At 40.4% G+C, this 27,823-nt stretch overlaps 1 protein-coding gene across 8 annotated transcripts in view; it reads right to left on the reverse strand.

Moving 5' to 3' along the window:
* Positions 1–27,823, reverse strand: part of PPM1L (protein phosphatase, Mg2+/Mn2+ dependent 1L) — a 256,846-nt gene that overhangs the window by 87,100 nt on the left and 141,923 nt on the right. The window contains exon 1 of one of the 8 annotated variants that reach the window (XM_070509591.1): positions 15,046–15,165. The exons of the other annotated variants lie outside the window; for them this stretch is intronic. The gene's annotated coding sequence lies outside the window, so the exon portion shown is untranslated. Of the gene's footprint in view, positions 1–15,045; positions 15,166–27,823 lie in introns of those variants that run through there. 8 annotated transcript variants of the gene reach the window in all.

Raw genomic sequence — 27,823 nt, forward strand, 5'->3', positions numbered from 1 at the left:
CAACATAATGTATTAAATTTACTTTTGAACATCTACTGTAAGCCTGAAAACTATCCACCTCTCTGTATTTTATGGAATACTCACCACCACCCCTCAAAAAAGAAAAACCTACATGAGAAAACTTATTTCATAGAACTCCAAAGAAAAATACCAGACTAATGATTTTGGTTACAAGTTCCAGGGAGGCAAAAGTTATTTTCAAGAAAACATATTAAGAGATACTGAATTAAATTCTAATACAGCCTCCATTAGAGAAAGATCGCAAGTAAATTAGACCTATGTTCAAATAACTTTTATTATTTTTTCTCTGGGAATTCACAAAAATCAAGTTACTATTCATTTTGAACTTTAATATGCTTAAAGTAAAAACAGGCTTCTGATGTCCTTAACCATGAAAATATGCCTTATAATTTTTATTTAATACTGTATATTTCATCATTGCAGGAGTTTTTTATTTTTTGCCCCCTCCTTTTAAATCAAATGTTCACTTTTATTACCAATTCTAAGACTTAGTCTATAGTATGTAATTTTATACATAGAAGTTTTAGCTATAATATTCAAAAGAAAGCAAGCTTTCCCTATATTCAATAAATTCTTACTTAGAAGGTATTTTTAAAATCAAGGAATGGATTTTATCACTTAAGTTTGTAATGAGTTATGTTATAAATGTTGGTCCTGACACAATTTCAAAGCAACTTTCAAAAACCAACAGATGAGATTCTAAGATTACAAAACTAGGAAATGCATCTTCAGAAAAAATACCCACTTTTGCCTCAAGGATAGTCTAGAGTGTGCTTTGCCAAGATAAAAGTAAGTTTCAGAATTTTAATATCTTTCAAATTCTCTGATTTTATAAATAACCCTTCCTCTTCATTTTATTTAACACAGACGCGCGCATGTGTGCGCACGCACGCACACACACACACGCAGAATAACGTGGCAGAGAGAAATCCTCAAAATCCTCAAGCTCGTTGAAATGAATGGGACAGAGAACTGCTGGCTGCGCCTTTCACTTTATACTTAAACACCAACCACACAGACGCCTGAGTTGGAACACAGTGCTACTGCTTCGGATCTGAGTGTTGGTTGTGAACGGACACAGGCTTCTAAACTGGATCGAAAGGTGCCTAAAGCAAAGGGGTTGATCCTCAGACCTGTGTCAAGGGCAGAGTTGGCACTGATCTCATAATAAGGGGCTGGATCTGGCTCCAAGGTCCTGTCAGGGACCCTGTGGGTGAGCAGCAGACTCTGGCACCGAGGAAGACATACAGGGCAGCTAGGATAGGAAATCAATTCTGCAAATCCTGCGTAGGAAAAGAGCTGAATTTTGGGAAATGGTAGCTCAGGGATGATTGCTAGGTATTCATGAGATAAAGGAGATCCTTCAAAATTTGTGCCACAGGAAGAGAGAAGAGAGAAGGAAGTCATATTTTTACTGCAGACAAGGTTTCCCTGCCCTTGAAGGGAGTGACTGTGCAGGTGCTGATCCGGTAGCAGCCGGCACAGACCAAATGGTAACTTCCTGAGGTCCACCTTGGAGTCCATCTTTCTTACAGTAACATGTCATTAACTTCTGACACATGTTCTTTGGCTCCAGGCACTTTAAAGGAAAGTCCGAGTGAGTGCCCTTGCCCACCAGGCAGAGGACACATGGCCAGAGAGTTGTTCCTCTCTCATGCCTGCCAAGAGCATCATTTCTTGCTATTTTCAGTCCTTGACACTTCTAACCTGGAGGGGCTATTTAAATAAGAAAAGCGTCTTTCAGAGGACCATCTTGCAGTCCTGAATTCATAATTCTGCCTCAAGAAAGCAAATTTGATTCCTTCAAGAGGGACAGCAACAGGAGAAAGTCCCAGGCCTAAACCTGAAATACAGAAATGAAATCCTATGCTTCTTATGGAGATTTGAGATTCCTCTGAAGAACCAAAGCTGTGGACATGCAGATGCTAATCAGTCATGTGGCAAAACAACCGCCACAGAGAGCCTAACACCCAGCATGCAAGGAACTTGAAATCATATATCCTGCTTAATATGGAGCCTGAAGTTTTCATTTAGTTTAAACATTAAGGTGACAACTGCCAAATTATGGGTTATTCAGGAAAATTTCTCTGGGGTTCTCAAATAACAAACCCTTAGTAACTTTATCAGTAATCTGATCAATACTTAATCGGAGGTCATATTCACATGGTAGCACCAACCCAGTCACAGTGTGAAAAGAGAACTCAAACTCCACCGCCTGAATGATGGCTTCCCAGGCTGCAGACGGTTGCTTTCTATACATAAAAACTAACTTACCTCCATTGTCTATACCTCCATTGTCTAGATCCCTACTCTCTAATCCCAGTGACATATAATTAGCCAAGGTATCAAATGCTGTTTACCTACGTGGTCTGTTTTCCTAATCTTATTATTTTGGTCAAATCTACATTCAAATTCTAAGGGATTGAAACATACATCTGTTTACAATCTGAAGAAAAGCTGAAGTTATTTCCCCACTAAGAAACTGATGATTAATGAATTCTTTGCCCCTCAGTGACCACACATATTCCAGAGAATCAGGGGGAAAAGGCTATACTAGTTCTATGGTCCTCCTTTTAATTTTTTTTTTCCTGAGGAAGATTAGCCTTGAGCTAATGTTAATGCCAATCTTCTTCACTTTTTGATTGAGGAAGATTAGGCCTGAGTTAATATCTGTGCCAGTCTTCCTCAACTTTATTTATGGGTCGCCACCACAGCGTGGCTGACAAGCAGTGTAGGTCTGCATCTGGGATCTAAATCCAGAAACCTGGGCCGATGAAGTGGAGCACACTGAACTGATCTATGCCAGAGGGCCAGCCCCATAATTTTTATTTTTATTTTGTTGTTGTTGTTGAGGAAGATTGGCCCTGAGCTAATAACATCTGTTGCCAATCTTCTTCTTTTTGCTTGAGAAAGATTGTTGCTGAGGTAACATCTGTGCCCATCTTCCTGTTTTGTATGTGGGATGCTGCGACAGCATGGCTTGATGAGCAGTATATATGTCTGTGCCCAGGATCGGAACTTGCGAACTGCAAACCTTGGGCTACAGAAGCAGAGTGTGTGAATTTAACCACTATGCCAACAGGCCAACCCCCCCCATAATTTTTTTCTTTTTTATCATAAATCTGTTGAGAAAACAAGTAGCACTCAGTCAAAACAGGCTTGTTAAATTTCTGTGAAAGCTAAGTTCCTATTTTGTCAACAGTTATAGAAGGAAGAAATTGTTTCACATTCTATATGCTTGAGATCTACAGAAGAAAAATGTGAGGTAATATTTGTTTACAGACAGAAAAATGTTTCATATTTCTAGGAAATTATGGTTAATTACTGATAGAATTTCCTTCCATTTCTGAATCTTGGGCAATAAAGCTTGGGGGAAATATTAACTTCCCTAAGTGCTATCCAAATGTGTTCTAGAAGATTCCATACAGAATGCTAACTGAAAACGCCCTGGAGGATTCAGGGAGCTAATGGGACCAACTGTCATAAATGAATTATAAAACACTCATGTGTCACTAACCAAAAAGAACTCTACAGCCATGACAATAGAGCAGTGCCCTCAGGGAGGCAGCCAAAACAGAGTCAGACAAAATGTTTCTTGGCTACCAATACAGCCAGAGAAGCCCTCTTGGGCCTCACTTGGGTTCTGCTCCACAGTTACCCATCAGCCTATTTAGGGAGCACCTCCAGAGAGCAGGTGTGGCCATGGTGGCAGGGAAGCTGAAAGCCAGTGCCAGTTGGGCTGACATCCCCAGCCTCACAGGCCTTTAAGAAGTGTCTTCAAAACGAGCATTGGATTTAGGCTGCTGTCTGTGCGGCGGGGGTGTAGAGAAGGGTCCATCTTTCTGTCCAGGAACCTGGTAACTGTCTTATGTAATGTGATTTGAGTAACCCAAAATGGATCCCTGCTCCAAATCATTTTCCCTTTTGGCTTTCTTTGATCTCCAAAATTCAGTCATTACAGCTTTCAACCTCTAGTTTATGCTATTCCTTCCCCTATCAAAAGCAGATGTTTTATGGGGCTGGCCTGGTGGTGTAGCGGTTAACTTCGGCAGCCCTGGCTTCATGGGTGTGGATCCTGGGTGTGGACCTACACATCGCTCATCAAGCCATTCTGTGGCAGAGTCCCACATACAAAATAGAGGAAGATTGGCACAGATGTTAGCTCAGGGCCAATCTTCCTCACCAAAAACAAACAAAAAACACCCAGATAGTATGGACGAGTTGCCGAGATTTTTATACACAGGAAAGTGGAATAAGCAGCAGCAGAGCACCCAGAGAACTTCTTGGGAGTGAGGTATAAAGGGGAAAGTGAAGGCCAGGAAAGACAGACGCTGCCTACTCTGAAATGTAACCCTCCGTAGAGGAAAACACCAAGGTCTGTACTGCTTTAAGGTTTCATTTACTCTTCTCCATCTCTGGCTCTACCTGCAAGACCTATGATCAAAATTTTTTTGAGGCTAACCTGACAAAGAAAACAATTTGTTGCATCTCACATAGGGGTAATAAAAGATGCATTCAGTAGCATCTATTGTATGCACATAGTTTTAAAACTTCTGTACAAACAGCAGTCACCACTTGGCTTGCAAAAGCAGTCTTCTCCAGAGCAAAAGCTCCTGCTCCCTCACCTGGGCTGCCACCGCACTGTCCTTTGTCGAGACCGCTACTCCAGCTCTCAGTCACTTCATAATGCCTCCATCTGGTCACGTCTTTGCCTCCTCACTAGTTCACAAGTAACTAGCCGGTAGAACAAAAGCTTTTCCCCATCCACGGTCCTCCCTAACACTTAGCCCAGGGTAGGCAGGCTGGAAGAAAAGGATGGGCAAGGGGCTGTAAAATGAGGCTTATTACTCCGTGAGCAATAATTCTACATGACACAAACTAAAAGACCAAAAGCCCAGGCCCACTGTGTTTCTTCCCAACCCTCTGACCTTGGCCACTCTTCTGCCATATGGCATAAAAATGCCGTGCCATCTTCTACTTCTCGAGCACGAGTCTTGTTTAATACCACAGGGAGGAGGACTGCCGGTCTGGGCAGGGCCAGAGCAAGCTGTATCCCAAACTAAGAAACTAAGAAAGTTTCCTACTATTTTTGTGTAATTTTGAACCTAAATGAAAATCTGAGAGCAATGGATTTTCTTCTCAGAAACACGTGCACACATACACAGTATCTAGTGTCCCATTTTAGGAACCCAGCTATGAAGTTCAGGAACAGCGGCCTCATTAGATCCACGCATGGGAGGGACCCTAGGAACAGGGCCAATTTAGTTCTCCCTACAAAATGAGGTGGTGGAGCGCATCAGCGTTTCTCAAAGGTGGTGATTCCAACCAACTGCTTCTGAATCACCTGGGGTGGGGGCAGGGGATATCTTCTTAAAATTGTAGAATATGGGGCCTGCTCCATGGACTCTGGAATCTGCTTTTTTAGTTTGTGCTGTATTTTAACAGGCTCACGAAAAGGGTGAAGCCCCCCAGTTTCCACCCCCTAGAGTTCTGATTTTACATGGTCTAGGCACGTGTATTTTTACAAAGCTATACAATGGAGTCTTTGTACATCCCGAGTTCTACCAGACCCCCCACAATAACAGCCATTCTGCATCCCCGGGACTCAGTTTGGAAAGCAAATGTTTTTAATTCTTGTAAAAACCTTGAGTGTATGCAGTGACATTCCCATGTGCCTGTCTACCCTCAATGCCACAGGCTTTTTTGATCGTATAGAATTGCCAATCTGCTCGGCCTCTGAAAGGCGGACCCCTTCCCTGAAGCAAGCTCCCTGACCTTGAGTACTTCTGCTGCCAGGAGCACCTGGAACCCTTTTCCAACAGCTTGTGGGCAATCAAGCAAGTCTCAGCAAGCTGTGTGAAACAGGGCTCAGTGACCTGTGGCAAAGCACCTTGAAAGCAAGGCGATTTCCTCTTGACCATGCCCAGGCACGGTCAGAACACTGACCTGCCCTCTGCCGGGGACTGCCAGTGGAATTTTGAAGCCCAGTGAGCTGCAGCAAAATGCAGCAGAAAGGAAAGCCAATCGGCATCACCAGCAGCGTTGCATAACTTTGCATACGGAGTTTGAAAGCGTATATTATTTTAGTAAGAGGAAAATGGGATACCTAACTGGGTGGAAAAGCTATAATTTCAGCAGCGAATGCACCTGCTTGTGTACATATAAGATGATATATTTTAAAATATGAATGGGCAAACAGTTCATGGGCCTTACAGGGAAAAATACATCCTTTCCCAAGTCCTGCTTCGGCTCCAAAAGACAACACGTGGATGGGCACGGGCTAGAACATCCTTTCAGTCAATATTTACTGAGTGCCTACTACATGGCAGGCACTGTGCTAGGTGCCAGAAATAAATGGCGGGCAAAAGTCGACATGTCTCTGCTCTCATGGTGCTTATGATCTATATGCTATATATATATATAGATAGATATAGATATATAGATATATGCAGAAGTGCTTTAAGGAGAGGAAGAGGTTCTTTGAGGGGATGTAACAAGAGAACCTAAACAGCCTGGTGGGGAGAAGGGAGGCTTCCTTGAGACAGAGCCACTTGAGCTGAGGTCTAAAACACCATCAGGAGGCTCACAGACCGAGGGGGGAGGAGGAGGAAGTCAACAGAGGCAGTAAGGACAAGCAGATTTTATTGACATGAACCTTCAAAAATGTGAATAAACGAGAGCCACAGTGAATAAAAGCTGCAATTTTACAGGAGGGAAGGCTTCGAGACGAGCTCGTGCTCTGAGGTGTCAGACACCAGCCACTGGGTCTGTCAAGGAGCGTAAGGAAGGGAGTGATGTGACTATGCCTGCCCAAACAAAACCAATAATAAGTTCTGATGTGTGTGGGGAGGCGATTAGTTTCTCAATTTCTTTTCATTATAATGGGTTTCTTATAAAGAATCTGAGTTGACAACCACGTTAGGTCCCCAGAAGCTCTCGACTGTTCCCCCACCCCCGCCCCAGTCAACACTTCATGTCTTTTTCATTCTTTCTCTCTCTCACCTGGTTCTCACACTGTGGCTGATCTTTGTTTAGTGTAGCAAGTGGGACAGCCTTAGGTCCCTTCCACACCACTCTCAAGTGTCAAATTTACACCAAGTTTTGACATTTTTGCAATAATACACAGAGTCATAAGACTGGGTAACTTACATTATTCACTTTTTTTAAGTCAGAAAAGATGTTTACTTATGAAAGAATAGTGAGCTAAAATAGTGTCAACTGATATGATCAACGAGCTTAGAATCATTTGTCCCAAGTTGTAAAACTCGTGCCAAAAAGAGGAATAAAACTAAAATGTGCTTTTCTCTTTTAAGAAATGTATGGAAGTTGCCACAGGAGGGTAAGAAAGAAGTCCAGTGGTCTCCCCACTCCAAAGCCCACTTCATTGTCCTCCATGTGGATACACGGTCCTATTCCACGCAGAAAGTTCCTCACAAACAGAGGAGTAGGAAAAAAAAGACTCAAATGTATGGTGTAGCCTAGTATTTCCCACTGGGAGGAACTTAATTCAGAAAGATGAAATCTGGATAATTGAGAGAGCATTCACATCTCCTGGGTTTTTCCCTCCCAGCTGGGAGGAGGGCTGGAGAAATCATAAATAATGTAATTTACCCTTATAGGTCAGCTGGCCCAGCTCTTTAGCTGACATATATTTAACAGCTACCATATATTGAGTACGTACTGTGTGCCAGGTACTATGCTTAGTACTTTATATAAATTACTTCATTTAATCCTCACAGGGTCTTGCACATGTGCCCCTGTACACCTCTGATAGTCCTCTGCTCCTCAACAAAATCTATAGTTTCATAAATATTTTGCGAAGGCAAGTTTTAGAAATTTGAGGCTAAGAAAAATAAGACAGCAAAATTGAAATGAAGACAGGGATAAAGTTGAGACAAAATATATGCCTTAAGATTCCTTCTATTTGTTAGAGATGAATTAGAAACTGAGTTTCCTGGCAGCCAAAGCAAAGAAATAAAGGCAACCATCTACATAGGTCACAGAGTCCTTAAAATAAATCATAGTAAGGATCAAAATAATGCTTATGGCAGACATTATTAATCAAAGAATTTACCATTGAGCCCAGACTCACCCTGAGAATCTTTCTCAACACAGTATTCCACCAATCAATCAAAGTTAGCACACGAGATGAAACCTGTTTATGAGACTTGGGCTAAATCCAGCGTGGCAAACTACAGCCCAAACTTGTTTTCATAAATAAAGTTTTATTAGAACACAGTGCTACTCAATTGTTTACGTATTGTCTATGGCTGATTCTGAACTTCAACGGCAGAGCTGAGCAACTGAGACAGAGTATGTATGATATACAAAGCCTAAAATATTTACTATATGGATCTTTACAGAAACGGTCGGCCAAACCCTGGTATAGATGAATGGCCAAACCAAAGCAAAATTAGCAGGGGTGGGTGTGTGTGTGTGTGTATATATATATATGTTATTTATATTGTTCACCTGCATTTATTATTTGCCTTCATGTATTGAGCCCTGTCTTGGGTTCTAGGTGTATAAAAATAAGTTGTAGAAAGCTGTCACCTTGAAATAGCTCACAATCTAGCTACAGAAATAACTAAAGACAACAAATAACTAAAACAATTTGATCAGTTCTAAAACATAAGTATGTATAATTTACTATGTGAACCCAACAAAGTGATTTAAAAATTCTAACACCCCAGAGAGATTTCTTAAACGTTTTATTGCTTTCCATTTGACCATACAACCTAAAAAGTCAGAGGGAGCCTTGGAAATTGTAGCTCCATAGCAATCCTTAGAGGAAATGGGTGAATAAAAATGCAGCCAGACATTATAAAGAGTGGCTGCTTCAACATGATGTAACATTTAAAGGAAAAGGTGATCAGGCATTCTAAAAACAATAGGCAACTAGGCGATGTCACATGAAAAACTAACTTAAGCAACTTTGGATTCTCAAAACTGTCATTTGCTAGGAACCACATAATCACAAGAAAATTAACAGAGTTCCAAAGAGACATGTAAAATTTGAATTAGGATTCAGAGTAGATTGGCAAGGACATAATAAACTCATAATTATAGTAATCCACAGCTGCTTCAACTTTAGAAAATAATAAATTGCTTAGTGAGGGCTGGTGTCTCTGAAATGGCAAGCAAAAAACCATTTGCTGTGGAGCAGCATCCTGTCTTTATCTCCTACACCAGACGGTCCACATCCAAGAAAGATCTACCTAAAGATTTACTGTTGCAACAAACAATTTCCAAATGTCATAAATCAGTATGGAAATTGTCAGACTAGAAAAACTATCAACTTTGCAATCTACAATACTCAATTATTAATTTCTTTTTATTCCCCAAGGTGGTACTTATGATTCCTCTTCAAAACACATTGTGTTGATCTAGTGCCTTAGGATAAGGAAGTCATGAAGCAAGTCAACAGGACTTGTGAGACACACTCAACAAACCAAGCTTTCTTTTCTAACACAAATCATATATCCACATTCAGGCAAGTAAATAATGAAAGTAACAGAACTTTAGAAGACAGGTGGCTGGCCATTTTTGCTTTGAATAGCTGTTTATAAAATAAGTGAGTTGCCAGCTCTGTGTGAAATCTTTCCTTCAAGAGCTGTACAAAATTTTATATGTAACACATTTTAATAGAGTACTTTAATGGCAGCCTTCCCAAGAACTAGGGGAATTCTCAGGGTCCTTTCTACTTCTTCAGATAAAGAGAAAATTAGATCTGGATATACATGCACATGTCCTATGTAATTTTTCAAATGAAAGTTCTACCAATGAGAACTCAATTCTGGAACACCTCATTTAACAAGTGGCGTGAGGGAATGAAGAGTCCCACTAAGTGAATGTCCCGTTTAACTCAACTGTAATGCTCTAAACGATAAAAAGTTACCTTAACCTCTTTTGATGGAATGTTTCTGAAGTGAAACACATACTTCACAGTTTTTCACAGAATACACAGAAGAAAACCCAGCAGATTTTGAGTATTTATGGCCGTCTTTGGAGCATGAAGGGAGGCACATCTCCTGACACCAACCTACCCGATACCGTAAGCAGCTCTTGATCTCCCTCCACAGGCAGAGAATCCTGCTTCTAAGCGGCTACTTTATGCACAATTATCTGGCCTAGAGACTTGGGAAATGTTTAAGCTTCTTACTGGAGAAAGACGCACAGGCTTTGTGATTGTTATTTTCCCCTTCGTCCTTCGTCACTCGTTCCCTGGTTGGTGATAGTGCTCCACATAGTTGAAATGGGGGGAATCTATCCTCCAGGTAAGTGGAGTCCAAGAAGTCAGAAATGTGAATGTTGAATGCATATGTAGTTTTATCAGAAACCATAATTTCCCTTTAGATTCATATACTCTAAGAAAATCCATCAAAATGGCACGAATAAAACTGGTAACTTTCTATGTATGATGTTTATAACGCACATGGCTGAGTCAATGAACATAAGGAACTCTTATGAAAACCTAAATGGATGCCTAAATGCTGCCTAATGTGGTACATGTATTTTTTGGGTTCTCTGGCAGATAGAGATTTCATCAAATGACATTTTTGGTATATTATGAAAAAATTAGTACTGAGAATAATAATATAATTAAATGCTTGCATGTTGGAGGTGGAGAAGAAGAATAATGAAACAATGAGCATGCAAATATATCCTTTTGTCTTATACAGCTTTACATTCTTACCTAAATTATTCATTATTTGGGCCCAAATTGAAACTATATCTTTCATCTCTGGTTCTTTAGTAGTTTGGACAGTAGCAGGCATTCAGTAGGTGCCCAATGAATGCTTGGTAAATGAATGAATCAAAAGACTTCAGTGTCACAGAAACATTTAGAAAATTCAATATCCAAATTTTAGATAATCAGTTTACCTTGAATTGCTTAAGTTATACACTGTATTTTTCATTATTTTATAAGAAAAAAATCTATGTAATCTAGGAAGTTAGAGCTGCATACACTGGATGGACCATTTGCTGTAGGATCTCTGCCACTGGTTTTCACTATTCTCTATGTGAGCTAAAGCAATTAGAAAAGCAATTAGGGTCTGTAAAGTTCCTAAAGTCACACAGTTTAAGTATTTTTATAAACAAACATTATAAAACTTTCCAGTTTTATTCTATCACACACTGAGTCAACAGGTAAACAATATTTAGTTACATATATCTTATTAGCCAAATTGTTTTCAAACATTATTCATGATTGACCAACTTCTTAAAATGTTAAGAAACCAAATGTACAAGAATGAAAGAACAATTATCAGGGAGTTTTTCCTTACTATGCTTCTGGAAACCGCCATGAAACAGTGGAAACTTCCATATTAATGAAGAGTAATCATCCTAATTTCCAAGTGGTTTGGGGTAAGCTTGCCCCCGTGGTTACCCTTTTCTCCACCAGATGGCATCCCTGAATCAAGTGAAATGCCTAACTTCTATGATATTCCAGAGGGAACTGAATAAATGTAGTAAGAAGTGGTTGTCCTCTTGTCTACTAGACCAGCAATTGTCAAAATTCAGCTATGAAAAGCAGATGGCTGCCTGCACTGAGTTACAAAGCAAACCCATTAATTCATTTGAGTATTCATTTTTCAACATTTCTTGTGTTAACGAAGCTCCCAGCATCATGCTGAATACAGAGAGCAAAAGGACAGAGTCCTTGCCCTCAAACAGCTTATGATTTAAGGAAGCTAATGGCTGGGACGGCGATCACTACAGAAGAGTACGATAAATTCTCTAACTGAGAAGCCTTGCAGGCACCATGTCAGAAGACGTGAGAGCGGAGGGCTGAGGGAATCAGGGAAGAGCAGAACAGTGGGCTCGGGGAGCCGTCCAGGCGGGGAGCACCGCCCACAAAAGACAGAGGCATGAAAAGCGTGGTATGTTTGAGGCTAAAACTGAGTTTTCAGGCTGGAGTGAAGAGTGTGTATGAGTGTTTCAAGAGAGAGGGAAAGGTGGAGGAAAGGGCAGAAGATGAAGAACTAACACCAGCGTGGAAGCACGTGCGTAACTTAGGGATATTAATTCTATGATGATAAACAGCAGTAGCTGATATTCATTGAAACTTGTCTGCATGCTGCGAGCTAGGCTAGGCACTCAAATGCATTATCTCATTCACTCCTCATCAGGACTCTCACAAGTGCGTACTATTTTTATACCCATTTTTCAGATAGGGCCCAGAAAGCTTAGTTACCTTGCTTAGCTTAGTAAATGGTACAGCTGGGATTTCAACCCAAGTCACTACCTGATTCTAGGACCAAATAAGTAAATCCATAGCTTGTAAAGAATCTTCCTGCAAAGTCTACAATACAAACAAATCTCTGAAGTGTTTTAAATAAAGGAAAGGACCACTAGGCTTGCGATTTCAAACAGCACGTGGGGCAGCGGTGTGGAGGAGGCACTGATAGAGGAAAAATCGGCCAGAAAGGAGAGCTGAGGTAGAAGATGTGTTAGGTTCATCATATTAAGTGAGATGGAAACAGATAAACTATTTTCAAACACAGTTGCCTACCGAGGTCTTAAAATGACTAACATATTGAGATTAAAAATTTTTCTTAAAACAATTTCCAGGCTGCATAGTTAATTATGCTTTCGGGCCCTACAAACTACACATTTCCCAGAGAAGTTCCACAGTATAACTGAGTCAAGTTCCAGTCGTTCTTTGCTCAGCTTTCTGAGGTCCAACTGACATATAAACGTGTAAGATATTAAGTTTACACCATGGTGCTCTGACATGTACACTATGAAACGATTCCCCCACCCAGTTAGTTAACACATCCGTTGCCTCATATTTATCTTCTGCTGCTGCTGCTGCTTTGTGTGTGGGAACATTTAAGTTCTACTCTCTCTGCAAATTTCAATTATACAATTCAATTGTTCTTTACGGAGGCAATAAACAGGGAAAGGATGACTTAAAAGGATGACCTATAGGATAACTTTCCTAACGCAAAGTGGGAAGAAGGAAGAAAAATAAGATTCTTGCTGAGCTACTTCATAGACTTGTGAATGAAATGTGCTGGATCAAAGGGTGAGAATACATAAAGGAATGGACTTATCGTCTCTCTATGATCTTTAAAGAATACTTGAACCAATTTATGGATGCTATTTTTAAAAATAAATTTCGGGGCTGGCTGGTGGCATAGTGGTTAAGTTCGCGTGCTCCACTTTGGCAGCCGGGGTTCACCGGTTTGGATCCTGGGCATGAACCTACGCACCACTTATCAAGCCATGCAGTGGCAGGCATCCCACAAATAAAGCAAAGAAATGTGGGCACGGATGTTAGCTCAGGGCCAATCTTCCTCAAAAAAAAAAAAAAAAATTCACAGCTAATTCCTAGAACTTATTCTACACAGTATTTTGGGCCTGTCCTGGGTTCCCACTGTGGACTCACTCTAATAACAGTCTATCTCCACCACCCACCTACTTAAAAAACCTTTGGAAGTGGGCTAGGCATGCTTTCCTTGGGCAATTCATTCTATTCCATAGTAAACTGTGGGACAATAAAGTTTTCCATTGTTCCAGCTTCTTCTGGAAGAAGTCCCAAAGAAGACTAGGAAACCTGGGTTCCAGGTCACAATACGACTGGCAAGCTCTGCTGCTGTGTGCTCTTGAACACATTCCTTAACCTCTCTGGCCTTTAGTCTCCTCATCTGTAAGACACGGCAAGGGGCTGAAGGGAAAAGACTGGGTTGGAGGATCTTCAAGTGAGTTCAAATGAGTCTTAACTAAGGCAGCAAAAAGGAGACCTAATGTGACTGATTTTCAACATTACAAGAGTGTGGTATTAATAAAGCAGTCATGATATAAGAATGAAGCAGGAAAAATACCTATAAGAATCTTAAAATATAACACTTTAGGGCAAGCACTCTTGATGCCAGTTTTTTAAAAAGATTGACATATCATCAAACTTGAGCCACACACTCTTAATTTTATGGCGATCTATACCTGTAGAAAATAATATTGAATAATAATTTAAATAGTGAAATACACACAATTAGAAGGTATCCTGAACTTGTGGCACAACAGTTTCCACCATTCAATGTATTCTTTATGCTAATTCATTGCACTTTGGGGCACAAAACATTTGGGATCTAGACAAATAGAGAATTTTAAAAACGGTACAATGCTTTAACCAGACAATAGGCATTTTATTCCTGTTGTATCAGAGATTTCCCTTACATGGCCTTGCCTTCTTTTATCATTAAATGAAATGGATGATAAATGAGAAGAGTTTTAATTCAGAGACAACTATGAAATGAATTTAAATTATTTTATTAGCTCCTAGGAAACACATTTTATTAAAATTTATTGAGAGGTTACTTTTCCTTTAATTTTGTGAGACTGTGTAAATAGTTGGAGATTTAATTATTTCACACAAAAACATACAAGCTGCTACTAAAGGTACATTTTTACTAAAGGTAAAAAATGAACTGAAATATTTTGGTATATAATGAAAATGTTCACAAGTGCTAACATTATTGACCATTTACATAGGCCAGGCACTGAGCTAAGAACCAGACGTGTATTCTCACAATGAAAGTAAACTAAAATTGGGAGGAAAAAAACCCACTTGGTCAACACAAAAATTACACTAGATTGGTTTTCTCAAGTAAAATTCATTCCACTTCAGAGCTAATCTATCAAACACTGCATAATTATTAATACACATGGTGCTCCACCTATGTGAAATGATGAAAACTATAAGAAAATCATTTAAAAGGTCATGATCAATAAAATAATTACGATGACAAATAAACTCTCCTAAAAATGAAATATAATAATATTAGGCAGGATTTATTAAGTCCATTTGGGAAACATCAATCTCACAACTATTTCTAATGTTTCATTTTTTAGGTTGTTTTACATTGTAACATTTCTGCCATTAGCTAACTGGTATAATTACACAAGTAAAATACCCAGTGTGTTAAGAAATAATTCTGTTGACATCGAAACTATATTTCAAAACACAAAACAAAACACACTCTTGGGAATACTAAACATCTGAGAAACTCTACTTACGCTGTTTAGAAAAGATCCTGCATAAGGTCTTCACGTGTCATTAGATTGATCCCTAACGTGGAATGAACCTTGGGCCATTAAAATCATGCGAAGAAATTCGCTTAAAAATTCTCCCCCAGTTTCCAACACATGAGGAGAGAAACAGACAAAATGCCTTGGTCAAGGATCTGCCTCAAACTAGACCCAGGTGAGTCTCAGGTTATTGCCAAATCTTGGACTGTGTTTCTTCTGCAGGGCCTTGCCGGCAGTCAGATGTGGGCCTGGAAGGGCGATGGTGGCTGAGGACACAGCAGCTGGCACCTCCAGCTTTACTAGATTGTCAAAATGTTTTTCTGATCTTTTCATAGTACAATAAAACATGAACCATTCAAAAGGGAAATGCATTCTTGAGGAGCAGATTTAGTACAAGGGCCTGATGATATTTTCCAGCAGTGGAGCAGCTAGTAATTAAATATCAAGGAGTTAATGACCTGGCTGACTCAGTGAGCTTTGATTTGGTGCAATTAGGACTCCTTCACTGAGGTTCATTCTGCTCTCAGTTTCCTGAGGTGCACAGCTCCAGGCCCCAGGACACGTCAGCTGGGAAAAACAAACAGCATCCACAATTATGCAATGCTCCTTCAGCACTGCCAGCACACCCTATCGTCACATTTTCCAGTGTCTCTGCTGCAGTGCAGCATTTCTGGCCTAGCAAACTGTAACTGACGGATCACGACTCTTGACTACACAACACCAAACACAAAAAAGAGGCATTTATATACATACAGATGGATGCAGCCAGTCACTCCCTAAGCCTCCTCCCCACCAGAAAGTTACCCTAGCTGTTGCAAATTCCACAATTCTTTAAAGGCAGAGCTGGAGTAGAGATTAGATTAACAGAACAGAATCTAAACTACATCCTGCAGGATGAGTGAATTAAGTGATTGCCAATGTAAAGTTCACAGAAGTCATTATCTAGAGTTGAACAGTCCCCACAGACTACACATTCTCATGGCTTTAAAGAAAGAAAAATTGCATGTAAATTGTCTTCTTTGCATTGAGCAATGATAGCTGAGAAACCCTCTCCCAAGGCTTTTTTCAGCCACCAAGGAAGTGAGGCATCAGGCACGAAGAAGCAGAGGTGGAGCAGTCCAGAGCCTTCTCAAAGTCCTACCAGTTCTCTGGACCGTTCCAGCAGCCAGGCCTTCAGGGAAGAACACACAGGTCCTCACTGGGGCCTGGGTTATACGGTTGGTGACCTGCCTTTGGGGTCCGGGGTGTGAAGGCTTTTGCTTTCAGATAAATATGTGTTGTCCCTATCTAGATACATTCATATGATAGAACACCATACAGCCACCAAAAGTGATGATGTAAAATAAGTTTTAATAACACGAAATATTTACAGGATATTGCTAACTGAAAAAGTTTACCAAACTGTCCTATGGTGTGAACTCACCCACACCTAAAATGAGGATGTATACCACCACATAGAACCACTGTCAAGAGTGGTTCTCTCTGGGTGGAGGAACTACATGCTATTTTTTTTCTTCTTTAGGTTTTTTGGTTTTTCTTTTTTAGGATTTCTACAATGAATACATATTACTTTTGTAATAAAATAACCTTGGATGAAAAAAAGAGAAGGAGGAAGAAAAAACAACAGGTCATACTACCTCTTTCTCCCAGAGGAGAGTGAGCAGGGGAACACTGCCTATGTAATCTCTGAAATTTACCCCTTAAATGTTACCCTTCTCTCCTTTCTAATCATTTGATTTTGGTGACAGCAGGGAATCTACCAAAAAGCTATTTGGGGTGGGGAAGAACAAAGCAGGCACAGATGTAATCCACAGAAAATCAAAGTCTAAAAATAGAAGCTGCAGCAACAAGTGTCTTACACTAATACCAGCACACAGGACAGATGTCGGGAGACGTTCTTTTTGATCACAGCTTAATGGTTTCCACTTTTTAAGAAACAGATAATCTAAATTTCTTGTTTTTCATATTCTCAACTTGTCAACTTACATTTAAAATGAATAATGTGCTAAAGCTGAAAACATTTGCTCTTGTTACCCTCTAGCTTTAAAAGAAAAAGAAAGACCAATTCCCTGTAGGAATAGGATTAATGACATAAGGTAATTACACCATTAGACTGAAATATCCGAACAGCATAAACCTCCATTAAACACATTCCTCAAGAGGCACTTTTATTAAAGAGAAATTCATTTTCTTTTTTTTTTTTTTTTGAGGAAGATTAGCCCTGAGCTAACTGCTGCCAATCCTCCTCCTTTTGCTGAGGAAGACTGGCCCTGAGCTAACATCCATGCCCATCTTCCTCTACTTTGTATGTGGGACACCTACCACAGCATGGCTTTTGCCAAGCGGTGCCATGTCTGGACCCGGGATACGAAGTGGCGGACCCTGGGCCGCCGAGAAGCGGAACGTGAGAACTTAACCGCTGTGCCACAGGGCAGGCCCTCATTTTCATTTTAAATTCCTAAACAGAAAGCTGTGTTTCAAATCCTTTTTTCTGTAATCACATTGTTTAAAGTCATTTGTTCCACCATTCCTGGCGTAGAAACATTTCAGATAAAGAGAGAAAGTTAGGTTATATAGGCAAGAGACTCCACACTTGCGGATGCAATATTTGAAGCTCTCAATTCAGGAAAAATTGTCAAGGCAACAAAAAGAATGCACACGTTCTATTTGTGAGCTGCGAGCTTTTGGTTAGCTGTGGGCCATCTCCCACCAGCCTCCTAGGCTCCCACAGCTCCCATTCCTGCAAAGGATAAGGGCATGGGGCAGGGAGGGAGGTGGGGACACTCAAAGAGGGACAATGAAAACTGGTGACCGAACAGCGGAAACACAACAAACAAGACCTCTTCTCCCCTCCCTTCCAGCTATGCTGCATCACTTATCACAGGGGTCTGAAGAGACCTATCTGCTTTTCTCATTTTTGTTCCAATTTCGCTTTTAATTACCTTGTTTTCTATTGGGCTCAATTTTGTAAACAATGTTAAAACTTTTACAAAAATAGGTAGGATATAAATCCCACATGAATAACAAAAATTTATTCATTATAACATTTCAAATTGTAATAAAATAAAAATAAATTGCTTCCTATAATATTTCTATCAAAAAATAGCGATACTCAGTTCCCTATAAATAATAGGTAAAGACTAAAATGTTTAAAAATATGATTTTATTAGAAAACAAGCACAGATGTGCCTTATTTTCTCAGCTGCAGCCAAATCTGAAAGGGAACTGAATTTCTGTTAATCATAAAACCTCACAGATCCTTTTATGAAAAAAATAATCTGTTTTGCAAATACTGGGCCTATACTGTTTGTTTTAAAGAGGAAGAACACTAGCACTTATTAAAAGCCTATGATAACAACTGGCAGTGTGGTAAGTGCTTTCATAATTTTTATCATTTAATCCTCAAAGCCATTTCAGAGATGAGGAAACTGAAGCACAGAACGAGTAAATTTCCTTAGGGCCATTTAGCGGTGAACGATTGGCCTGAAATTCAAACCCAGTTCTTTCCTGCTTCAAAAAACATACTTTTCTAACATCCATGACCGCCAGGAATACCCATATTAGCAGCAGCCACGTCATGAAACTTTTAGCCAGCCAGGTACACAGGTGAGATGTCATGAATCTTGGCCTCAGGATAAATGAACTTGGGCAGAACGGCTTTATAGGCTTTAAGATTAGTCACGAACATAAAACTTGAAAAAAAAGACAAATGGCACTGAGAGTAATTTATCAAATGTGAAGGTTTCTATTATCAAAAACATCTGAAGGTTACTTCACTGACCACACAATAATCCTGAGAGGCAGCGAGGCAGGTATTTCCCACTCCCCATCTGGCAGCTAGGAAGTGAGGTACAGAGCACCAGGTGACTCACCAAAGATGAGGGATAGTGAGAGGCAAAACAGAAGCCAGAAACCAAGTTTCTTAATGTGCTGTCCAGCGCTACCTCTATGTCATACAGTATTTGGGAATTAACTTTTATCAAAACTAAACCGGCAACTCATAGCTTGAACAGGGGTCAAGCATTCCCCAGAGTCCACACTTCAAACATTACATCGCAGTGGAAATAAAGGCTTTTTCTCAGTTCATCCCATTTCAGTCTAGCCAAATTTTTCAATGTTCACAATACGCTCACAACCATATTCATTTTCTTGCTTTCACAAAGAAAACCTTGGGTCATTTGTTTAAGAGAAAACATTCTTATTAGTAAACTATTCATAGCCAAAAAGGCTTTCCTCACATCCTTCCTGACCCCTTCAACTTCCCCAGGATCCCTGCTTTGAAACAGAATAAATGAACAGAGGGATTAACCATAGAGGATGAGAAAGCAGAAAACAGATGAACGACTCCTCTGTGAGAGCTCTTCAGGTTTCGGATAACAAGAAGCTGCAACGGCAGAATTAACCACTTAGAGAAAATAATATACACACACTTCTATTCCAATAAACAGTGACGATTCCCAAAGCAGTCTCTTCAAACAAATTCTGAGCTCCACCTGGGAAGAGGGTCAAGCACCACCTGAAGAAGACAACATTTGGAAGATCGGGCTGAGGTCGTACCCTGGAAAACACTGTCCTAATCGAACGTAATGTTTTATTTAGAATTACTGACCACTGCATTTAATTAGGAGTACATGTGAACTGCAAACTTGGACACATAGTGGGACCCACCCCTCATACTGCCTCTGCCATGAATGCCTCCCCCCACCCCCAGACTAAGGTAGGAGACCCTGCCTTCCCCCATGCTATCAATTTTTTTTCTTGCCACTTAGCACAATCTGCAAGTGTACATTTAAGTGTTTGATGTCTGTTTCTCCTATTAAGTTGCAAGCTGTGTGTTTAGCTCACCACTGTAGACCTAGTGGCTAGCACAAGTGCCTGAGAAAAATAGCAGGTTTTCAGTAAATAACTGCTGAATGAACTAAATAAATGAAAGGGGACTTGTGGATTCCAAGCGATGGGTGTAGCTTCCCTCTGGATCTCTACTTTTCTCTGACAATATCCCCATCCCCTGAGTGAAGAAAGTGCTTCTTCGAGTGAGGTGTAGGATGGTCTGTCAGTTTGTGCACCTTGGCAAAGTACCACAACCACAAAAACCTCCACTGAAAGTGTGGACACGGCGCGTATTTGTTAAGCTGCAGGCTGCATACACTAAACAGCAGAGAAACACTGGCTCCCTGGGAGACTCACTTTCATTTCAAATGTTCATCCCCTACTGCCTTGATTACCGCCATTTATACACTGATTTAGGAGAGCAGCACAAATTGGAAGCTGTGTTATTATTAACAATTCTACCTTAACTAAGTAATAAAGTTTGTATTAACCAGACACAAAATAATATCACCCAGACTAACCCATATAAATCTGTTGGAAATGTTTGCTTCTTCAAGAAGTACAGCCACATCTTATTCTCTGTTCTCTCCTATTTGGTCCTTGTACCTCTTCAGAACAAAGGAAGTTAATTCCCTACATTTATGTAGCACTTCACAGTTTAGGAACTACTTTTCCTATTAAGGTCTGTTAAATTGGAAGTTCTAACTGAGATAACAAGATATAACAGTCATGAAATTCCAACTTGAAGTGCCGGGCCCACATGCAAATTTGTAAAAGAAACATTTAACAACCAGCTTTGTGGTTCTAAAACGACCTAACCCACATTCAAAAGGAAAGGGTCGGGAGTTACAAAGATTAAGGGTTTCTGAAGAAGATTTCTTGGAAGAGTGCTGTTTTGTGTGTCCCGTCTTACATATAACACAGAGGGAGGGGTGAAGGTGGGGGGTGCATGTCCCTCCACTTCATGTCAGGAGAGAGGGGCTTCAACGAACCGTCCAGAGAGCCCAGCACGTGCCCCTACAGCTAGGCGCACACAGTGGATGCATGTCCAACTCCTCCCTGGGAAAGCCGAAAGGACAAGGCCTGAAGGAGAGGCGGGAGGCTGAGGCAGCTGGGCTAGACTGGCCCGCACTCCCAGCGCTGTCTGTCGGAGGATCCTGAGTACTTCCTGCGGCTGATGCGGGCCACAAGGGGGAGAGTCACTTAGATCCTGCCCAAGAGGACTGCCTAGGGGGTGAAAGGAGTCCACGATGAAGTCTGTATGGAATGGACTGTTCAAAAGCAGGAGGTAAGGAAAATGCATTGCTTACATTACAAGTAGGGGCTGGGGAGTGGCTGAAAAACTCACAAAAGTGACCAGCAAAGAAACAGCCAGCATTAAATACTTTCAGGGCGCTGAGAGCATGAAGTTATTCTGTGTCACCTTCAGTCTTCTTCTCCTTCCTTTTCAGCATACTCTGACAAGATCGGAAACTTAAGGTAGGGCTCCCAATTGGCAAAGGCCTTAGCTGGGGAAGGGAAGAAGGAAGAAGATTCGATTTCAAATCAAGTTTGAAGTTTTGATGACCTCATGGAACTGGCCATTGTACTCTCTGATCTGAGACCGTATTTGCAATTCAAAAGTCAAGGATGTTACTCACAAATTATCAAAAACGTCATAGGCCTGCCCCAGGTTTCATCCCAGGGTAGGGGAAGAACTTCCTCTACTGAATACATTCTAATTGGACAGTGGGAAACAAAAATAAAGCAGCTTTCTGATTACATTCTATGAATCTTATTTGTTCAATTTATGGTTACTAGGCTAACTGAAGCTCTTTTAGTAGCAAGTCATGGAAACCCAACAAAATACCTGTTATGTGCTGAGTTGTATGCCCCAAAATTCATAGGGTGAAGCTGTCACCCTTAGTCCCTCAGAATGTGACTGTATTCGGAGACAGGACTTTAAAGAGGTGATTAAGTTAAAGCGAGGTCGCTAAGGTGGGCCCCAATCTGCTATGACTGGTGTCCTCATAAGAAGAGCCTGGGACACAGACACGTACAGAGGGAAGACCGTGTGAAGAGAAAGAAAAAAGACACCACCTGCAAGCCAAGGAGAGAAGAAACCAAGCCTGGCAACACCTCGATTTTGGCCTTCTAGCCTCTAGAATAGTGAGAAAATAAATCTCTGTTGTTTAAGCCAACCAGTCTGTGGTACTTTATTATGGCAGCCCCAGCAAACTAGTATACTACTTTAAATCCTAAGTGGGAATTTTGAGGTTAAGAACAAGGAAAACTGTTGTAAAGAGAAGAGTTAGGTTTGCCTCAGGGCCAAGGAACTTAAGCCCCATCTGCCTTATATCTCTACCACTCCCTGTCATCCGATTCTCTTCAACAGTGGGAGTAGGAAAGGAGGGACTGACTACCAGCAGATCCAAGTGCAAAGCCTTACAGCAATACTGTACTAGAAGAAAGGCCTTGTCAGTTTGGTTTGAAGAATCTCACAGAAAAATTCCAGCTGCTCCTGTTTCAATCATGTTTCCACCTCCCAGATCAATCACTGTGCTCAGATAGGGTGAGGTACACACCAGGGGTGTGTTGTCCATTGTTAGAAGCGAGGAAGGGCGCCAGGCAGATTAAATACATGAACCCCACAATTTACATCCATTGTCTCATTTTGTCCTTACTTTAGAGGGGAAAAACTGAGTAAATATCCAAGGTCATACAAAAAAGCAAGTGGTTAGCTGGCTATGGAACTAGATAATCTAACTGTATGTAAATCTAGTATCCTTTCCAATACTCCAAATCTCTCTTTTAAAGATTTTCTAGAGCAAACAGATATAATTTATTTGATATCTCCTAATAGGGAACTAGCTTAAGTGACCTCTAACGTCTTCTGGCTGTAACATTCCATGATTCTAAAATAGGTCACTAACTGATTTATTCCAGATTTTGTGGTATGCTCTGAAGTCATTCATTCCTCTGATGACTTAATTCATTCAGTGCACATTTACTGAGTACCTATTATGTGCCAGGCACTCTTGTCTTGCCATATTGCTCATCTAGAGCCCAAAACCCAAATTAAACCACTGAGCCACATAGCAGCCACCTGACAAAAAAATGGAAAAATTAGTATAATAAATTCATATGGTCACCAATTAAAACTAGCCATTAGTGGCAAGTTTCATTTCACCAGCCAGACGAGGAGACAGAAGCAAATAAATTTTCTTACAGACATATTCATCACTAACACACACACAAACACACACACACACACACACACACACACAGGAAATGGTATATTTCCTGAAACCAAGAAATCATGGTATAAAAATCACATAATGCATAATAGTTACACCACCGGCATGCATAAGTCTCAAATTTAAAAAGGAGATTCATCAGCATCAGAGTGCAGACACAGTACAAAGTAAAGGAGAAAAACAGTATCTTATGTAGGTGATGTTTTCGGTCTTAAATGTAGTTGTTCAAACAGTTCCCCTATCTATCACATTATAATTTCTCCCTATTTTAAAAACATCCATAGTAAGTATTAAACACCCATGATATCACACCAGACAACTTCAAAGACACAACTGGAAATTATTTTGCTTTTCCAACTGTACTTTTTTGAAAGAGCTTCTGGTTAGATGCGATAACACAGCCTGGCTTTGATTCTGGGCCTTAGCTGATGTTGGTGTATTACAGTGACACAGATTAGGTTTCTTCTGTCTTTCCTTTCAGGCATGGGATATTCCTTGTACACACAGCTGGCAAAGGCAAAGATGCAGAAACAGTCCCCTGCCCCATCGTTCTTCAGAGCACCTACTTGCTCGGACTATCTACGATATCCACCCATGTACCTTAGGCAGAAAATCTAACAGCTCTGGCTTTCTTGATTCATCTGCAAAACAGAAATCCTTGCTGCGAGGCATCCCAGGAGGATCAATAATTATTCATAGGGTTATCACAAGCTCCTTGGAACATACTTCAAATAAAACAAGCAGAAGCGCCTTGTCTCCTTTTAAAGAAGTTCTCCTCTTAACTCATGCTCTGTACATCCAATATTCCAAACAAGTCAAGAGGGCTCAGGAGGATATTTTTACGATGACCATCTATTTGGGTTGTGGTGCAGTCCTTTGACATTAGTACGAGACTTTGTACCTATCACCCACAGATGTCACTGCCACAGCTCATTCATAGCGGAGCCAGAAAAGCGATTTCCCAAATTAAGACAAATATCCTCCAACTTGGTTGGAGGGCACCAGAGGTTGCACAGCTAGCAGAATTCTTTTTCTCCCAAGTCAGTTCAATATGTACTTTCATGACCTTGGAATGTACTCAGCACTGTGTAGCTGTCATGGGAAGATCTAAGAGGTCCTTGTCCTCAAAGAGCTTAAATTCTTGGTATGAAGTCTGGCTTATCGAAAAGAAACTACAGAGAGCAATCCTGCGGCAGAAAGAGAGATGAGATAGGAGGTCTGGTTCCAGGCCTACTATTTATTAGTGGTTTCACCTGAAACATGGCAGTCTCCTCTCTATACCCTCCTTTGAACAAAGAGCCTGTCTAGATGATCTGTAACTTCAGTTCCCAAATTCTAGAATTCTAGTCAAGCATCAAAATGCATGGTATAATCTTTTAAGGTTCAGAAGTCATAAAGGGCTGGTGCTGCTGGAGCCCTCCAGAAAGAGAGGGATTCATTTGAGCTATGATATGAATTGGCAGAGAAAAAGAAACCAGATGAAAGGGGCAAAGGAGCACGTAGGTACAGAGCCAGGTTTGCTGGCTCCATCTACGTTAGGTCACTGAAGGAGATGCTAAGTCAGGACCCTTGTCTCAAAGTTCCTAGTTACAGGCTAGCTCTCTCTCACCCTGCTTTCCTCACCTCTGCCTCCACCTTTGCGAAAAATAGCATTCCTTGCTGCTAGATTTCTGAATCCAGAGGTTTATGGCTGTGAGATTACCTTGCCTTACGGCTAGGGCAGGCTTAATTTTCTACCACCATCAACCCTGTCAAGACCATCCTTTAAAGAATGCTAGCACCTCTAAGAGTGGAATGAGCAGAACTAGAAAGTGAGGTTTTTATCTGCTGTCTGGTCCTCCCCTTAACTAACTTTTCAACCTGGGACCAGCCACTTACCTCCCCAGGCTTCAGCTTCCCCCTTCAGAATATTTGCTTTAGTTATATCACCAATTTCATTTGAGGAAACTACACGAGATAACAGGCGTGACTAAACCTTAAGGTTCTCTAAAAACATAAGGTGGTTATTTTTATCATTATTATTAATGGTATAGATGTGAGCACTTACGAGATGATGAATTTAAAAAGTTTGGTATTCTAGTAACCGTGGTCTAGTTTACAGCAAAACAAACAGCCTCCTGGGAACACAAAGACTCACTAACACACTTTACAACTGCTGTAAACATTCAAGACCACAAATTTTGTTAATAATGACCAAATGAGAACACTATGTTAAACTCAACCAAATTGTTATTTTGGTCACCAAATGGCTAGCTTAAAGTAAAACTAGATTGTACTTCCATCTATGTGCTCTATAACATACAGATACTAAATAAATTTAAAAGCTCTCAAAAATTTCAGGATTCTTACTTCCAAAACTCACTGACAGCATGAATTGGAATGAGAAGTTCAGTTTTATGCAACCAAATGTGACGCTTATAAATAGGGGTTTTAGTGAACTGGTAAATCAGATTTGCAGAAGAGCGGCTGTTGCAAATGGTGATGACTGTGTCTCATTTGATAATAACACGTAGTTTTCACATTTAGAATTCTAAGAACTGGTTTCAATGATTAGGAATAGCTTCCTGATTTTCTGATATTTACAAGTTGAGTCTGTTTGAACAGATGCAGTTTATTCTTAAAGGGAAAATAAAACACACAGGAGAGAGTAGTTGTTTGCGTATTTGTGCTGAGCTAGGTAAAAATGAACCTCCAGCACTTCTACAATGAGGTTTTATGTCAGTAAAGAGCTGACAGAAGGACAACATATCTGAAAGGAAATCTAAATGTGAATTATTTGCTATCATCAGACATAAGTCAGAATTTACCTTGTAATTTTAGGTTCACTTTGCAAAAACATCATAATTGACCTATCTCAGTCCCATTATGAAGTTAGCATAATTATGATACAACTGCTCCATCTGCTCTAGAAATTTTTGTCTATGACAGGCCACAAAGTGCTACATATTACACTTAGATCAAGGAGGGCATGCACCAGTACCTCTATCAAGCCTTGAAATAGTAAATGTTCTCCAAGCACCAACCATACAGAGGATCCTGCATTTTTCTAACACTTAAAGCTCTGTGGCTTATTAAACTATTTTATATTGTCCTGGAGAACAATGTGTAGGTAGGTTCTGACTTCCACATCTGGAGGTTGTCCCATTCATTATCAGGCTAGTTTGGCTGGCTACGCTTGATTCTCTCACTCCTTGTGATGGAACCTGCCAAAAACACAGACGATTCCTTTTCTGGGCTAGACCTTCCTTTGATTCTGGATGTTTCAGAATATAAAGAGACAGAGAACAGCCACAAGTTTTGAAGGTCTCTCTCAAATACAACATTTAGCTATTATCCACACTACTTCTAACTCTGCAAAAGATTAGATTCTTCAGTGCATCCAAAATTTCTAGGCTTTAAGCAGATGTGGCTGGATTTGCTCACAGCTCACAGCCAAGCGCTGTGTGAAGCACCAGTAGACTGTTTCAAATAGGATAGTTATTTTCCCTAGGGCGGAAATCCTGGCTCGATGGCAGCATCTGATCACATCTTCCTTCATCATTTGGGAGAGAGGGTAAACCTTAACCTCTTTCCTAAAAGAAACAGAAACAAGTGGATATAATTTCTAAAGAGAGCCTTTTAACAAGACATTTGCAGAAAAATTTATACTTTTTTGCTAAAGTTGCTCATCCTCTAGGAAATGGGCACACAGACCATGGTTTAACTTGCCTAAGAACAGCAGATGATAGAGTTTATTAATTCCATCTGCTTCCCCTGAGAAGAAAAAATCATCTTGTGAAGGTGTCAGGAGTCCCAGAGCCCAAGGAGAAGATTGTCCTGAGACCTTACCATCCTCAAAGGTTCAAATGCATCCCTACATCATTTGCTGAAAAAGACTATTTTGCCCAGCAGAGAATCATTCTTGGGTCATATTAAACACAGGTAACATTCTACACTGTCTGAATTTCCAACTCAGCCTTAATATTCACTTACAAGGGAGGATGACTGAAGAGGAAGCAGTTGTTTTCTACGGCTAACTATTATTCTACTTAATGTTCTATCACCCATTTCAATACTCTTTGATGTGATGTAATTTGAGAGCAGTGGTGAGAGAATAAAGCTCTTTCCCAAGTGTTGCCATGAGTTGAACCCACTTAATAAACCAGATGCATACTCTATTCAATGACCTAAAACTTGCTAAAATAAGGCTACATTTTATAAGTCATCTTGACTGACTAGAACAACTTCTAAAGCCCTTTTCTGAGAATCAGGAAACAAAACATATGGTTTCCATGAAGCTCTTTCAGAACAATAAAATATTCATTTACAAAATATCTTGAAAAGGAAATAACTGGTTTCTGCAATGTGTGACTCATTCCAATTTCCTGACTGGATTCAAGAGGAGCTGCCCGAACTCTTTATAATCAAGCTTGACCACAATCTATAGTGAGATCTGAACAGGCAGAGCAGCTTCATTTTAAAATAAAGCTCATCAATAAACAGGGAATAAATCGATTGCTTTTAGAAGGGTACTCCTGATGTAACCAGACACAAATTCTAGTTACTTTGCTGGTAATAATCTCCAAATTAATTTGATAGCAAATCCAACTGAACAGGCATTAGTTTCACTCCAGAGAACGGAAAAATTAGTACCTGTAGTAGTCTACTCATTGGCAGAAATCAGGCCCAATACATAAATACTTGTCCTTATATTCCCAAAA

The sequence above is a fragment of the Equus asinus genome, chromosome 5, assembly GCF_041296235.1.
Source record: "Equus asinus isolate D_3611 breed Donkey chromosome 5, EquAss-T2T_v2, whole genome shotgun sequence".
Taxonomy (NCBI): domain Eukaryota; kingdom Metazoa; phylum Chordata; class Mammalia; order Perissodactyla; family Equidae; genus Equus; species Equus asinus.